Below are 11,455 nucleotides of genomic sequence, written 5' to 3'. Positions count from 1 at the left end.
TGGTGTTGTCCAACGCAACAATGGTGGCTGAGCTACCTCTGCGTATTCACAGTGTGACCATTTGTTCAGGACTGACTCTGTGCCAATATGAATTATTCTGAGTGCATATGTGAATTTCATTAGGTCAATATGACAATTAGATGTAGATGCAATTGTTGGCCCCATTTCATGGATAAGGATACTCTTGGAGATAAGATGTGGTTTTCTCAGTTATATCAAATCAGATAAAACTCAAAATCAGATCATCTCACACAGTCCACAAAAGTCCTTTCTTATCAAGCTTCTGAAGGAGATCTTATTTCATCAGTATATCTTTTTTCTTTATTTGCTTTTTAAAAAATTTTATATTGAAGCAATATTGGTTTACAACACTGTACATGATTTTGAGGGACAGGATTACACCCTTTAGGTTTATGTCACTATACCCCTGAGCAATGATTTCTCACTGAAACTAAACAAGGAAGTGGGATTTCATTTCCAACAGAGATTACTATTCTACTCTTCAACCAGAATCTTCTGTAAGTATATATGAACTACCACTTAAAAACTTTTAAAACATACTATATTTTACAACAGATTTAAATTTACATACATTCTTCAAGAAGAGTTACACACTTCCTATACCTACTTAACCAGATTACTACCATCTTGCATTAGCTTGTTGCTTTTGTTATAATTTAATGAACCTATATTGATAGATCATTGTTAACAGAAGCCCAAACTTCATTGAGATTTCACTGGGTTTTTCACTGGTAAAACCCAGTGAAATGTTCTTTTTCCATTCTAAGTCCCCATCCAGCCCACATTTAGTCACCATGTCTCCTTAGACTCCACTGGCTGTCACATTTTTCACACTTGTTTTTAGTTACCTTGACAGTTTAAGGAGTAATTAGTAGATATTTTGTAGAGTGTCCCTCAGTTGGGACTTGTCTGAATTCATGTCATGATTAGACTTAGTTGTAGATTTGGGGAAGAAGACACAAAGGTAAAGCACCATTCTCATCACATCGTATCAAACATAATTTGTATTAACATCATTTATCACTATTTAATTTGACCTTGATCTCCCTGCTGAAATATAACTAGGTTTTTCACTGTTAGCTATTCCTCCCCCCGCCCCCACCCTCCAATATTGTACTCTTCGGAAGAAAGTTATAAGTAGCATACACTTTAATGAGTATGAAGTTAATGCATGGGAGATTTGTCCATTCACCCCCACTAATTTAGTAATTCAATAATTTATATCAGTATAGACTCATAGATATTTATTTTATACTTTGGGCTATAATCTAATACTACTTTGTTTATTTTCAGACTCGAATTGTTCCAGCTTTGACCATGAATTTACTCCTGTTTCCTATTGACAGATCCACATCTGTGTGTGTGTGTGTGTGTGTGTGTGTGTGTGTGTGTCTATGTTTGAGCAATTCATTAAATCCTGGCATGGTATGATAATTAATGTTTATCTTCTATATGCCAGAATCATACACTCAACTATTTCCCAAATTCCTTTCATTGAACAATGATATTAGAACTAAGTATCTGAGTTAGTTTTGCTTGCTGCTACTGGGTGACATTGCTTCTAGACTCTCTCAGTTAACAAAACAAGGACATGTGTGAGTACTAACCTGTGTATATGCACAGCTCTATAAATATGAACTATCCATCTGTACCACATTCATCTAAACACAAGGTCATACTGAACTCGCAACCCTAATTTGTTCCCACATGTTCAGTATAGCCTTCCACATTTGTCTATAGCTTCCCACTCCAATAGTGAGAAACCTGGCTTGTACTATTTATCATCCTTTCATTTAGTTGTTCTATTCTAGTTTACGTGCATAGAAGTGTCAGCATTTTTAACACATACCCCCAGAAGCAATGATTTTATCTAGTAGAATACAGTATTACATGCATTTCCTTTTGCCTTTAGCCTTCATTTGCAAAGTTATTTTGGCCAGCACCTTTCTCCTCGACCTCCTTCAGTATGCTGGTCCATGCACATCTCATACAGTTATATTTTTTTTGTCACAGAGAATATTCCCTTCTGGGTTCTTCTAAATGATTTTTTATTTATATATGCCAAGCCTTGCTCTTTTTGCTTACTGTAAAGTACTATAGGTTTTAAAAATTGCATAGTATCATGTATCCACTATTACAGGGTCATGCTGTCTGAGTGAAAACTTCTCCTGTGCTTCACCTATTCAATGTCCCCAAAACACTAGATTACACATCTTTATACAGTCTTATTAGTTTTGCTTTTTCCATAATGTCATATAATTGGAGTCATGTGATATGTACTCCTTCAGACTAGCTTCTATTACATAGAAATATGCATTTAAGATTCACTCATGTCCTTTATGCTTGATAACCCATTTATTTTTTTACTGAATAATATTCCATTGAATGAAAGCACCAGTTTATCTAGTCACCTATTTAAGTACCTCTTGGTTTTGGTGCTTATTAACTTCCAATGTTTTGGTGGTTATTAATATAGCTAACTCAACATTTGCATGTAGGTTTTATGTGTGGACAGTAATATTAAAATCAGTTGTGTAACTATATAGATCTATTTATAGATTATATGATAAGACAGTGCTAACTTTTCCAAATTGTCTTCTGAAGTGACAGTGTCATTTTTTAGCCTCAACAACAATTAATGAGAATTCCTGTTGCTCCACATCTTCACCAGCAATTGGTATTATCAGTTTTATTTTTTATCTAAGTCATTCCAACAGTCATTATTTTAATTTGCATTAATATAATGGAAAAATAGTATTGATCATCATTTCATTCATTTACTTCTTTGGCATTTGTCTATATTCTTGGATGAGATATTTGTACAGATTTTTTTTAAAGATTTATTTATTTTTTTTATTTTATACAAGAACCAGGGTACAGGCCAGATGTGTGGGAGGGTGAGAGGATTCACGAGAGACAGAGTGGGGAACAGAACAGGCAGACTGACTGAAATACGCTGCTGAGGGGAGCAGCGGGCGTGACAGGAGAGGTCTGCTGCGCCATGCAGGACCCTCACCTGCTGGCCGGGATCAAACCAGCACTGCAGAGGCTGCGGACAGCTCCACAGCCTGGAGCTCAACCGCCTGCGCCACCAGGGGAGGCCCTGTTCAGATTTTTTTTTTGCCAATTTTAAATAGCTCCATTTAAGGCATTGTCCTCTCCACTTAAAACAGACTGTATAAAGTGCAACGTTACTTTATCTCCTTTCCCTGTGCATATGTTCCATATTCAAATATCAAGAATGCCCAGTTATTACTACAGCAGCTCAATTTTTAACTGCTATGGAATTTTCTACAAATTTGGGCCCTATGAAATTTGGGTTGGAACAATGTTAAATTCTATGCTCAGGTTAGTTTAATGAATGTCCTCAATGGTGGATCCAGAGGAGGCACCACCAGATGGGGACGTTCCACCACCAGGTAGAAGAACCAGCGCCAGGCACCTCTCCTGCCATTCTACCTGCACTCTGGCACAGCTTGGTATGATAGAGTTGTGGACTTTATTCCAATTGTCATTGATGTTAAAATTCTTCCTTTACTAGGAAAAGATAAACAGCTGGGATTATGTCAAACTAAAAAGCTTCTATATAGCAAAAGAGACAATAACTAAAACAAAGAGACACCCTACTGATTGGGAGAAAATCTTTGCACTACATACAACTGATAAGGGACTGATAACAAACATCTACAAAGAATTGATGTGACTCAACAAAAACAAAGTAAACAATCCAGTCCAAATAAAGGGAAGAAGAGGTAAAAAGACACTTCTCCAAAGATGAAATGCAAATGGCCAACAGGTATATGAAAAAATGTTAAACATCACTGGTAATCAGGGAAATACAAATCATTGTGACAAAACCACAATGAGATACCACTTTACACCAATGAGAATTGCACATATTAAAAAAACTAACAAGGATGTGGAGAAAAAAGAACTCTCCTACACTGCTGGTGGAAATGCAAACTGGTCCAAGCGTTATGGAAAGATGTGTGGAGGTTCTTCAAACTAATAAAAATGGAACTTGCATATGATCCAGCAATTCCACTCCTAGAAATCTACTCAAAGAACAAAAAAACATTAATTCAAAAGGATATCTTCACCCCTATGTTTATTGCAGCACTAATTACAATAGATAAGCTGTGGAAACAACCTAAATGCCCAAAAACAGATGACTGGGTCAAGAAGACGTGGTATATATACATGATGGAATATTACTCAGCAATCAAAAAAGATAAACTTATGCCATTTGCAGCAACATGGATGAAGCTGGAAGGGATCATGCTCAGCGAAATAAGCCAGAAAGAAAAAGAGAAATATCAGAGGAATGTAGAGAAAACAAATAAGTGATCAGGAAAAAAATTATAATAAATTAACAATAAAAATCAACAGACAACTATAAATCAGACATTCTTCAGGGGAGGAGGAGGCAGAAGGATCAAAATAGGAGAGGGAAGAACACAAGGTACTATGGTGATGGTACACGGATCAGCTGGTGGTGGGAATTTTATGGGGCTACACCTGAAGAGAAAGCATACATTATACAAAAACGAAGAATGATGTAAAATATATATATAAAAAAAATCAAATTCTTCTTTCACTGCAGTCTGGTTCTTATCAAGCCCATTGATGATTTTACTACACTTGTCAAGTGTCTTCTGTTTGTCCTCATCATTGATTTTGCCTTGAAGTTTTCTCACCTTCAACAGTTGCTTTTACATAAATTGTATAGGATTCAAGGGAACTCTTGGAAGACACCTTAATCTCATCTTCAATTTTGTACATCTCAGCTTCCTGGACCATACAGTCAATGTCTCCCTTGCTCAAATGGCCCTTGTCACTAGTGATGGTGATCTTTTTTTTTTTTCACATTTGCAACTATATTTATTTTTTTAATTTAAATTTTATTTTTATATTCCCCATACAATTACAACCCCCTTATTTTTACCCCAATCCCTCCTTTCCCTGCCCCCCACCCCCCATAGAGTGTCTCTTGTCCATAGTTGTTTGTTGATTTTGATATTTTCTTTCTTATAGTTATTCTTTTTCCTGGTCCCTTATTTAAGTTTTCTAGATTCCTGCTATGAGTGAGACCATCCGGTATTTTTCTTTTTCTTTCTGGCTTATTTCGCTGAGCATGATCCCTTCCAGCGCCATCCATGTTGCTGCAAATTGCATGTGTTTATCTTTTTTGAATGCCGAGTAATATTCCATGGTGTATATGTACCACATCTTCTTGATCCAGTCATCTATTTTTGGGCATTTGGGTTGTTTCCAAAGCTTAGCTATTGTAAACAGTGCTGCTATAAACATAGGGGTGCAGGTACCCTTTGGAATTGATGCTTCTGTGTCCTTTGGGTAAATACCTAGGAGTGGAATTGCTGGATCCTATGGAAGCTCTATGTTTAGTAGGTCCAGAAATCTCCACACAGCTCTCCATAGTGGTTGGACCAGTTTGCAATCCCACCAGCAGTGCAGGAGAGTTCCTTTTTCTCCACACCCTCGCCAACAATTGTTGTTGATGGTTTTTTTCATATGTGCCATTCTCACTGGTGTAAGATGGTATCTCATTGTAGTTTTGATTTGCATTTCCCTGATGACAGGTGATGTTGAACATTTTTTCATACGCCTGTTGGCCATTTGCATTTCCTCTTCAGAGAAGTTTCTTTTTAGTTCTTCTGCCCATTTTTTTGACTGGATCATTTTCTTTGTTTTTGTGGAGTCTCATCAGCTCTTTGTAGATTTTTGTGATCAGTCCTTTATCATTAGTGTTGTGTGCAAAAATGTTCTCCCAGTCGGTGGGGTTTCTCTTTGTTTTTGTTATTGTCTCTTTTGCTGTGCAGAAGCTCTTTAATTTGACCTAGTCCCAGCTGTTGATCTTTGCCTTCACTATCACTGCTTTGGGTGATGTGTCTGTAAAGATTTCTTTGATGTGCATATCATGTAGTGTTTCGCCTTTTCCTGTACTCCTATACACAGCATAAACATTGAGGATGTCACTGGCATTAATATCAAAAGTGACCTCAATCTGAGGAACAGCATAGGGTGCAGAAGACATGCCTGTAAGTTCAAGCTTACCAAGAAGACTGTTACCCTTGTCATGGTAGCCCACCTTCATAAGCCTAAGGAGCACACCAGGATAGTTGTCAGAGTAAGTAGTGAAGGGCTGTGTCTACTGGTAGGAATAATAATACTGCACTTGATAAGGAAGGTCATGGCATCACCAGCAGTTTCAGGGCCAAGAGAAAGAGGAGTAACATCCAAGAGCAGCAAGTCTTGAATATTTTCAGACTTGTCTCCCAGACAGGATGGCTGCTTGGACAGCTGCACCATCAGTAATGTTTTTATCAGGGTTGATGCTATTATTAAGTTCTTTTACATTGAAAAATTCCTATGAATATTTCTGAATTTGGGGAATGCAAGTAGAAACACCCACCAGGGCAATATCATGGATCTGACACTTGTCTAACTTGGCATCCAGAAAAGGTTTCTGTACTGGCTTAAAGGTTCCATGGAACAAGTCAACATTCAATTCTTCAAATCAGACACAGGTAATGGAGGTATAGAAATCAATTCCTTCAGTGACTCAATCTCAATACTGGCCTGAATACTGGAAGTCAGCATCTGCTTAGCATGTTAACAATCAGGACAGAGGTGATGGACAGTCATCTTGTTTTCACTGATGTCCTTTTTATGCTTGTGCTTGAACTCTTCAATAAAATGGCTGACCATTCAGTTAATCAAAGACTTCTCCACCTATGTGGATGTCTCCAGCAGTAGATTTGACCTCAAAGATCCTGTCTTCAATAATGAGGGTTGATACATCACAAGTATCACCTACTAGGTTAAAGATCAACACATTTCTTTCAGCTCCAACCTTTTGTCTAAGGCAGTAGCAGCAGCAGTTGGCTCACAGATGAACATTGAGACCAGCAATAATTGCAGCATCTTTGGTGGCCTCATGCTGAGAGTTATTAAAGTAAGCAGGTACTATGACAGCAGCTGTGATTGGTGACAATCTTCCCAAGGCAGGTTTCTGCAATTTCCTTCATTTTGTCAGAACCATAGATGACACCTTCTTGGGACAGAAAAATTTTGCCTTTCCTTTTGTATTCTTTTTGGACTTTGGACCCACCTGCATCATTCTCCCCTATGAAGGGCCAATGCTTCATATAGATTAGACAACAGCATCATCAAATCTATTTCCAATCAGGTGTCTGCCACTGAAAATCATTTTGGTGGTGTTCATTGTGATTTGATTCTTCACAGCATCGCCAATCAATCATTCAGTATCAGTAAAGGTGACACAGCTAGGAGTGGTTCAGTTTCCCTGATCATTGGCAATTATTTCTACTTTTCTATGCTGGAAAACACCCACACAAGAGTAGGTAGTGCCAAGATCAATGCCAACCATAGGTTCCTTAGACATGTTTACTTGCATGTAAACCTGTCTTGGCTGGTAAAGAAAATAGCAGTCCTCAAATTTGCCACCATGTTCAGTAAGACTGTCCAGATTTTTTTCTTATTTTTATTTCAGCTGTTTGTTCCTTATTGTTGAATTTTGAGAACTGTTTGTGTATCTGAGATACAAGTCCTTTATCAGATATGTATTTTATAAAAAATATTTCTGTGGGGCTTTTCACTCTCTTAATGGTGTCTTTCACAGAGAAGAATTTTAAAAATTTGAATATAGTACACATTATAGGTTGAGCTCTATTCTCCAAAAGGTATACTGGTACCTATGAATATGGCCTTATTTAGAATTAGGGGTTCTGCATAGATAATACCACTCAGATGACATCATTATGAGTTAATGTGAGCCCAATCACTGGTATCTTAGCAAGAGAAAACTGACCTAAGAGAAAACCTTATAAGCACTTAAACACAGATTCACGAGGAAGAAAGCCAAGGCATGAAGGAGTCAGAGAATGGAGTAATGCAGCTACAAACAAAAAACTCCAAAGAGAGCCAGCAGCTACCAGAAACAGGGAGGGATGCCTTCCTGGCACTTCCAGAAGGCAGATACATCTGTCAACACCTTAATTTTTATGTTCCAGCCTTCAGAAATTTGGAGAATAAATTGCTGTTTTTTATGCCACTAAGTTTGTGGAAGTTAATTATGGCATCCTTAGGAAACTAAGATAGTCCAACTTATCATCTTTGTTTCCTTCTAAGATCAATCTTTTCTGTTTTATATAAAAACTCATCACACCTAATGTCACCTAGATTTTCTCCTATGTATTTTTCCTAGATGTTTTAAAGTTTTTCATTTTACACTTATGTCTATGATCTATTTTAAGCTGATCTATTTTTTTGTGAAAGGTCTATATCTAGTTTTAGTATTTTACATGTGGACATTCAATTGTTTCAACACCAGTTGTTTAAAATGGCTATAATTTTTTCAGTACAATTGTCTTTGCACATTAGTCAAAAATCAGTTGTGTGGGTCTCAACTACAGTTTCTAATACTTGGTTATTTTCCATATATAATATAACCTACTAAATTCTTTCATAATTTTTTTTATGTTTGCAGCAGCAGATTTCATTGCTCTTCCTTTCCTCTAGACCATTCATCAAAAAGAAAAAAAAAACTTCAATTTCTCTAGGCGCTACACAAAAATGGTGATATAAATTTCTTACATCAACTGAAAATGATTCATAATCATTTTCTTATTTGTACCTCCAGGCATTGAATAAGATAAACTCTCCTTTGGAGTCACAGATTTAGAAAACCATATATTATGAAATTTTAAATGGTGGGATGTGTGCTGTGAGTATGTATGTGTATGCACATACATCCCAACATTTTAAATATATATATATATATATATATATATATAAATGCCCACAGATGATAGGCTAATGTTAAATGCCCACAGATGATCTGTGGGCATTTAACATTAGGGCTAAGCAAGGCAAGAGAGGCATTTACTCTGAAAGAGATGACTCATTTTATGATTTCAGGAAAATGCAATAGGAACAGGACACTTCTCCCTATACCATAAACTACTGTGAGGCACCCACATGTTCTAAAGCCAAATTCAAAAGGATAAAGACCTCCTCTTTCTTGGTGGCAATCATAGCCTCTACTCTGCAAACACTGTTGAGTAAAAGATGATGTCATAAGCCTGAATAAGCTACTATCAAAATGCTTAACATTCTGATGGATTAAGGGTGGAATCTGGGTCACAGGTGTGTTTTAAGTGCCTCACACTACGAACATTTAAAAATAGTATTTTTGGGGGCCCTCCCTGGTGGCACAGTGGTTGAGCTCTGGGCTGCAAAGCTGCCCACAGCCTCTGCAGCACTGGTTCGATCCCCAGCCACTGGCGAGGGTCCCACATGGCGCGACAGACCTTTCCTGCCGCTCCCGCTGCTCCCCTCAGCAGTGCATTCCATCAGTCTGCCTGCTCTGTTCCCCGCTCTGGTGAATTCTCTCACCCTCCCGCACTTCTGACTGTACCCAGTGCTTGTATAAAAATAAATAAATCTTTATAAATAAACAAATAAATAAAAATAGTATTTTTTAAAAAGTGAATTCGTTTCCAACATTTTTAAATGGGAAAAAAACTCATAAAAATTCAGATTTCCATCCTAGTTTGCCAAAATTCAGAGGAGTCAGCAACACTGTGTCTTTACTTCCACTAACTGCAACCAAGTTGTACTCCATTTACAGAAGGTAGTTTGCCACCACCCCCAACACTCCTGCTTATGAAGCATAAGGGCAGATTTACCCATTTACCTTATCTGCCTGATCCTCATCAGCATATCTGAATTTTCAATTTTTGTTAATACACTTGATTATCTCAATAGCTACAGTTTTCTGGGAGAACAGAAGAACAAAAAATTTACTCATAATGACTTTCATAACAGGAAAAGGTCATTTGTTGAGAATTAGAGCAATGTGCAATGCCACGCTATGCTATGCACGCTATGCTAAGTACTTGGCATATTATACTGTTTACAACAATTCTAAGTGGTAGGTATAATTGTCATTCATTTTTGTAGCTAAGAGGGAACCATCTTGCTCAAAAGCATACCAAGTATGAGGCAGAATGAGGAAAGAACCTTGAATCTGAGGTCATAACCATTTTATTATGATTTGAACCACCTTGTCAACTTTTTGAGAGCAGGAGAAATCCACATGTGGCAACTTTGTTCAAACTCATCCTCAGTGGTCTAGTGTGAATGTGGTGAAACAGCAGATTCAAAACAACTTCACTAAGTAGCCTCATGACCTTGGGCAAGCCTTGTAATATCCTGTTTACTCATAGGCCCAACGTTGATAGTAAGAGTATATCGCTACTTGTCATCTGGATTCAAGTTAGTATAGGTTAGGCTTGTATACAACTCTTGCTACCCAGTCAATGCTCAATCTGTGGTCACTGTTCTTATATTAAAGTTAGAAAGAATAGTTCAGAATTAAAAAATTAAAGAGGAGTCTCCAGATGACTGAGACACAGTGATGGGCATTTTTCCCAGATGAAATGGAGGGGGTGTGGGGACAATGAGGAAAATAAGTCACAGAAAATGAGGAAACACCAGGATTCATTGACCTGTGAGGGAGGCAAATGTTGGAATGATTCCAAACTCCAAATTACAGGCCCCAGGGATGACCCCCTGAGGATCACAGTGGAATAATGCCAAGAAACCTGAAGTCTTACAACTGTTACAATTCTTTATTTTTCAAACATACAAATCTCTCTGCAAAGCATGTATTATGAGAAGCAGCTCGCTCCCAGTTACACAACTTTCAACATGTAGTTATTGAATACATATTATAGGAGAGGCACTAAGCTAGGCACTGAAGATACCATGATGAATAACACAGTCTGGCATTCGCTCCAGGCTGGGTAGCAGGGATGGAGTCAAGTAAACAGCCAATTACAATATAGCCAATTCAGTAAAAACGCTACCTGAGCAAAAGATAAGAGCAAGTTTTAGTAGCTCAATGAAACCTCTCACAAATAGAATTCAAAGAGAAAACAGGTACCATGCTTCACCGATCTACTCAGGAGAAGTAGGAAATGGTGATGACAAGAGGAGACAAAGTTCCATTCAGAGAAAATGGTGTGCTAGAAGAGGTAAGAGAGGTCATGATTTGTTTCTGGGATTTTCAACAATTCAGTTTGTCTCAGTTTAAGGAAAAAAGTTATGTGGGGAGGGGAAGCCTCAGAAGACATAAGCAAGATATAGCTCATAAAAAATCTTTTGAAATATAATCAAGTGTTCAGAATTGATTTTCAAGACTGTGGGGAATAACTGAAGACTTCAAGTAAATGTACACTTGACAAAGCATGCTCAGGCTTTAAGTTGTCTCAGCTGCAGAGAGCTGCCTGGCCCAAGGTCATGCCTTCTTGAGGTGGTGGACCCAAAGCCCACCTCCAGTGACTGCTAGACCTATCAGTATAAGGGTGTGGCCAATGTGCCCAACACC

General features: G+C 37.7%; 1 pseudogene; it reads right to left on the bottom strand.

Moving 5' to 3' along the window:
- Positions 1-3,375: 3,375 nt before the first annotated feature.
- On the bottom strand, positions 3,376-7,447 carry LOC119242890 (heat shock cognate 71 kDa protein-like; annotated as a pseudogene).
- Between the last annotated feature and the right edge of the window lie 4,008 nt (positions 7,448-11,455).

Source organism: Talpa occidentalis, unplaced genomic scaffold, assembly GCF_014898055.3.
Source record: "Talpa occidentalis isolate TD23 unplaced genomic scaffold, MPIMG_talOcc4v2.1 talOcc4.13, whole genome shotgun sequence".
In the NCBI taxonomy this organism is placed as follows: Eukaryota; Metazoa; Chordata; class Mammalia; order Eulipotyphla; family Talpidae; genus Talpa; species Talpa occidentalis.
Note: the sequence above shows the minus strand (reverse complement) of the source record. Positions and strands in the feature narration are given on the sequence as shown.